Genomic DNA, 6,000 nt, shown 5'->3' with positions numbered 1-6,000 from the left:
TACCAAGAGGCTGCATGGAGTTGAGGCCACACACCTACCTGCTTGGAGCAATTTCTGGTACAAAGAACAGATGTTCCTACAACATGCAAGGGATTGTTCTTGTGTGATGCCAGTGGCTATAATGACCACATGCATAAGAAAACTTCACAATAGCCAAGGTGTCTTTTGAGCCATAAACAAAGTCATAGATTCTTCCCATATGGGATAGTTATTAGAGGGCTGGTCCCTGGAGAAATATAAAAGTACCATCTGCTAGAGTTTGAGAATGATTAAACTTCAAAGAGAAGTCAAAGGGGTCAGAAATGAAACATATACCTGCTGAGAGCCAGGACAGCTCCAGGATGAGAATAATGGAGGTGAGGTCTAACAACCAAGGAGTAAAGAATGGTGATGCCTGCTAAGAACAGCAGGAGGTGAGAGTTACAGGAAACAAGCAGTACCTGGTAAAGAGAAAAATGTCCCAATGCAGAAGAACAAAGTCTAAATGCTTCCTGCCACAAAAGTGTTATATTATACCAGTTTCTGGGCAAAGAATTGTTCCCTAGTGAGTAATACCACTTTTATAGAGGGTGGTTCTATTCCATTAACATACAACTTTTATATTCTGCATCTTGTGACTCATAGGCAGTTACATGGTACGGTGGATAGAGTGCTAGTTTTGGTGTTAGGAAGGATCTGAGTTCAAATGTGACCTCAGACACTAATTTGCTCCTGGTCAAATCACTTAGCCTCCATCTGCTTTAGTTTCCTCAACTCTAAAATAATACTACCTATCTCTCAGGGTGAGAATCAAATGAGATAATATCCATTAAAATGATTAGCAGAGTGCCAGGTATATAGAAGGTGCTTCATGCTTGTTCTCCTCCTTATAATGCTCTCTGCTTATATGGGGGAAGAGTGTGAGAAGCTAAAGGAGAGAGGTGTCAGACACCTACTTTTCCAGGTTATCTGGGTAAGGGGCTGAGCTATCAAAATAAGAAATCTATCCAAGTGTACCTGGCGGTCAGGCAGAAGCCCCTAATATATATAAATATTTATATTATATAATAATATATATATAATATCAAGAACCTGTGATTTTTATCAGTGTGGAAATCAACAAACATCACAACTTCTCTATGGCTAAAAGTTATAGTTTATAACTCCAAAAGGGCTTAGCTATGATCATATAGAAGGTAGAAAAAGCAGGATTTGAAATCAGAAATTCTCAAGTTTTTATCACTTAAGTGATTCTTAAGTTGATCATTTTACCCAGTATACATACTGCCTTTCTCATGGCAAAATACATACATATGTGTGAATAAGAGGGCACTTTCATAATAGTTAATGTTTATGTAGCATTTTAGAGTTTTAAAAAGCACTCTCTTTACAAAAACCTTCTGAGACAGGTAAGGTGCGTAACTCTTGTTCTCATTATCTCTATTGTATAAAAAAGGAATTAAGGCTTGAAGAGATTAATTGACTTACTCATAATCACAATCAGTATCACAGGCAGGAAGGGTCCAAGTTAGAACTTGAATCCAAGTGTTGTGACCACAAGGCTATTGTCTTTCTATTAAAACACAATGTCTTCTATGGGAATGAAAAAGCTATTAAAAGACACCCATCAAATTGGCAAAAGCAGAATTAAAATAAATAATAATTGTTGCCCAATTGTAAAGAAACAAACTTTTTTATGGAATGCAAACACGTAAAATCTTTTTGGAGAACTATTTGGCATCATTCAGTAAAATTTGCAAAAACAATCATCTTTAATTCCTCCCCTACCCATAGTACCATTGTTGGAAAATATACTGCAAATATACTTGAAGGTGCCATCAAAAATAAATCCCCAAAAAGCAGCTGTTTGCTCAAAAGTGGGAGCACTATTTGTCATTTGAAAAAAAACAAGCATCTTACACGTCCAATGAGAAGAATGGCAAAATTATAATGCATTAATATTATACTATACTACATAATAGTGTATACTATAAAGTATGTATACTATTCCATAGTATAGTATAATATTATACTATACTTTATAGTATATACTATACTATAGTATACTTTATAGTATATACTATAAAGCAATTATTCTTAAATTCTCATCTGTGACCTCATTGACTTGGTTTGGATGTTTTCTCCAAAGATGTACATCACAATTCATCCATGGCCTTCCCATCATGACCACACAGACTTACCTCCTTGTTAAAAGATTTTCAAGGAAGGGGATGAGGGAGACAGCCCTATCTCAGGGACAGATAAAGTCTGCCGTACTCATGTGAATCCTATCGAGGAGAAAGGGGAAGGTGGGACAGGAACAAAAAGGTCCTGTCCAAAAATTAATAAAAAAATCCAAAAAAAACTGTCCATCTTCACCAATAAGGTGGTCACAAGGGGCCACCTGGCATCCTGAGGACATCAGTTGAATAATGGACTACTGTTACTCTCATCATGTGACCAGTCCATCTTTTCTGCTTATCATGCATTTCTTTAATGTAATTATGATCAATTTGAATACTATTAAAAAATTTGGAAAGATCTTTATGAAATAATGGGGACTAAAAGAGTAAATTACACATTATGACAGCATGAGAGGAACTGTGAATACGCAGGAAAGGACAAATGAAAAATCATAATATAGACAAGGAGGGGATGACAGAAAAGTGACATTTCGTATACTGAAATTAACTGAAACGTAAAATGTTATTAAGCAACTTTAATTTAGTTATACTAATGCTCAATATTAAAGCTACAATGAGGCATTTTTTAATATTTTAAAGAGAACTATATATATGTGCCTTTTGTGCTCCAGGTGTTTGATCTTCCCACAAAATCTGAAAAACACAAATAAAAGTACACAAATTACAAACAAATAAAGGAACTACATTGTATTTTCTTCATATTTAGTATGTACACATAAATATTTATACAAATATGTATATTTATTGTCTCCCCCATTTCAACATAAGCCCCTTTCAAACAGGTATTATTTAATTCTTTATTGTTATATATCTACAGAGAGAGAGAGAAATAGCCATAGATATCCCCAGAGTCTTGGCACAATTCTTAGAATATAGTAGGCATTTAATAAATGCTACTTGACTGAGATAAAGAATAGATTCCTTTCAGTTAGGATGATAGGATCATGGATTTAGAGCTGAAGGAGATCTTAGGGGCCCAACCCTCTCAATTTTACAGATAAAGAAATGAATGTCAGAATGGTTAAGTGACTTGTTTGCCCTTTAAGGTGAATTTGAACCAAGAGGGTACTATGAAGTGAGTGGCATTTAAAGTGGGCCTTGAAGGATAAAGACCCATGGGTTTAAATAAGGAGAACTGAGGAGAAAGAGATCATTCTTAATATCAGCAAAGAAAGGGTCATGGGTGTAAAGAATACTATGTCATTTTGTGTAGGCCAAACCTGGTCACTACACACTCTTCTTTGCCCAATTTTAGATAGATAGATGGATAGATGGATAGATAAATACATAGATACGTAGATAGATAGATAGATAGATAGATAGATAGATAGATAGATAGATAGATAGAAGAGATAAGATACATAGATATCTTATATATCTATATAAGAAAATATAAAGATAATTGGGCAAAGAATAATGTGTAGTATATATGTGTACATATATATAAGATTATATAAGAAAATATAAAGAAAATTGGTCTTTTTATATATCTTATAACTTCTCAAGATACCTTAAGGATTAGTGTTTATAAAACTATTTGAAAACTTCACATTAAAAGGTACTATGGAATATTTAGTACAGATATAGATATGTAGATACAGATATAACAGTACCCGTGAGAGTGAGAGTGAGAATGAGAGAGTGAGAGAGAGAGAGAGAGAGAGAGAGAAAGAGAGAGAAAGAAAGAGAGAGAGAAAGAGAAAGAAAGAGAGAGAGAGAGAGAGAGAGAGCGCGCGAGAGCGCGCATGTGTGTATTGGTTATATGAGCTTGGGGATGGTTTTTTTTCTCTTCAATTGGTGATGGGTGGGAAGGGAGAAAATAATTCCTTGGTAATTGCTAAAATACTAAGTATTAACAAAAAAAAGATACCTTGGAGAAAGGCACTCAATAAGAGAAGATTACGAAGACAAAATCTTACATTACCACGTCTTATAAAACGTGGCTACCATAACCTCTTTGGGCCTTGATCGGACAACCAGCACACGTGTCCTAGGTGCACACTCCGTCCCTGGCCCTGTTCTCGGCAATCCGGGTACAGAGACAAAAACGACCTAATCCCGGCTCTCCAGGGTTGGGAGGCCTTCCGGCCCCATCCCGCCCCCGACATGGCCCAGGCCCTCACGTACAACCAGCCTCGGTCCCCACAATGGCAGCCTGACAAATGTTCCGGGCCCCGTTCTCTCCTCCCCTTCGGCTACGGGCGGAATCATTCCAGTTAGAAATCTCTCCAGGACCCCCGGCCCGAGGCCTGCGGTGTACGTACACACTGAACCCCTTCGGCACAACCCGGGCCCACCCGACCGAGCCGGGCTAGCCGCATTTCCGGCCACTTACCCCTCGGCACCGTGTAATCCGTTCAAACTCTTCCACAAACAACTGTCTTCACTCTTCCTAAACTACCCTAAGCTATAACTCTATCACAAACGCACGTGTCCCTAATAACGTCCACACAGAGTGGCTAGGAGGCCAGCTCACAAGGCCGAGTCCATTCCCGGATCTCCCGGAAGGCCCGGGCCGCGTCACTGCCTCTTCCAGGCCTTGGGCCGCACTCTGCCGGCCGGGGACATGTAGCGGGGGAGGTCGCACTGGCTGAGCGCGTACGTCCAGCTGACGAGACAGAAGAGGGCCCCGCTGAGCAGCAGGAGCATGCCGTAGTTGTCGTGGAAGTCGGCCTTCTTTCTCTCCAGCCTGGGGGCCTTGGCCGCCTGCTGCATGCTTCGAACTGAGAGGCGGCTCAGGGCGCTCCGGATCCCGGGCAGCATCGCGGACGGCCCACGGGCGCTGGCGAGGCGGCGGCAGGAGGGCAACGGCAGGAGGGCAACGGCAGGCAGCGACGGCACTCGCGGCCTCCTCCCTTCCCGGGACCCAACGGATCTGGGGCCGCCTTTTCCCAGCGTTCTGTGCGGCGGCGCGGCTCGGCGCGGGCCACGAAGGCCCCGAGACCCCTGGGAGGTCAAGTTCGCGGGTTCAGGTCCCAGCTCTTGGGCCGTTTGGGTCAAGCACCGACTTTTTGGGGGGCCTTATCTATAAAGCCCGGGGGGTTGTACTTCCCGACCTCCCTTTAAGGCTGCTCTCAGCCCTTAAACGCGGGGTCTTACGTTTCCTCTTCCTGAACTGTGCCCTTCGAAGCCTACATCGTAGGCTGTCTTCCTCACTCCCTGCTCCCTGCTTCTGCTAACGCCCCCCTAGCGGCTCTACTGAAGTCAAACCACAGGCATTTATGAAGCGCCTACTGTGTGCCCACGTAGTAGGGCTACAGAGAAAGACAGTCTCCGATCTCAAGGAGCTCGCCGTCTGTTGGGGGAGTCAGCATGCCAACGGATTGTGGACGAACGCGATGATACAGGATAAAAAGGAGATAGTCCTGAGGGGAAGGCACCAAAATTAAGGAGAGAAGCTTTCAGGAAATGAGAACGCAGGATTAGACGTTTTACCCATAAAAAGCACGTGATTCTCCCTAGTGATTTGGAGTCCTCTCTCATTTAAATTTTTCCTTTCTATTGTCATGGACTTGTTTTTACTGTTCTTTTAAAAATCGGCTGTGATCTGTGTAGGGAGTTCTGGCAAAGAGCTTTCCAGTTCAGATCCGTAGCTTCCCTGCAATTTATATTGGAGAGTTGCCTACAGGCAGTGTTCAGATGAAGAAATCGAAGCTGTCTATAGTCATGGGAAAAAGTGCTCCAAATCACCTTTGATTAGAGAAATGCAAATTAAAACAACTCTGAGGGACCACCCCACACCTCTCAGGTTGGCTAAGGTGACAGAAAAGGAAACCGAAATGTTGGAGAGGAAGCAGGAGAACTGGGACACTGATCC

The 6,000-nt window shown here is 41.8% G+C and overlaps 1 pseudogene; it reads right to left on the bottom strand.

Moving 5' to 3' along the window:
• Nucleotides 1-2,683: 2,683 nt before the first annotated feature.
• Nucleotides 2,684-5,553, bottom strand: LOC140505014 (cytochrome c oxidase subunit 7B, mitochondrial pseudogene; annotated as a pseudogene).
• Nucleotides 5,554-6,000: the final 447 nt, after the last annotated feature.

Source organism: Notamacropus eugenii, chromosome 5 (genome assembly GCF_028372415.1).
Source record: "Notamacropus eugenii isolate mMacEug1 chromosome 5, mMacEug1.pri_v2, whole genome shotgun sequence".
Classification (NCBI taxonomy): domain Eukaryota; kingdom Metazoa; phylum Chordata; class Mammalia; order Diprotodontia; family Macropodidae; genus Notamacropus; species Notamacropus eugenii.
This window is presented reverse-complemented; position numbering and strand designations above follow the sequence as displayed.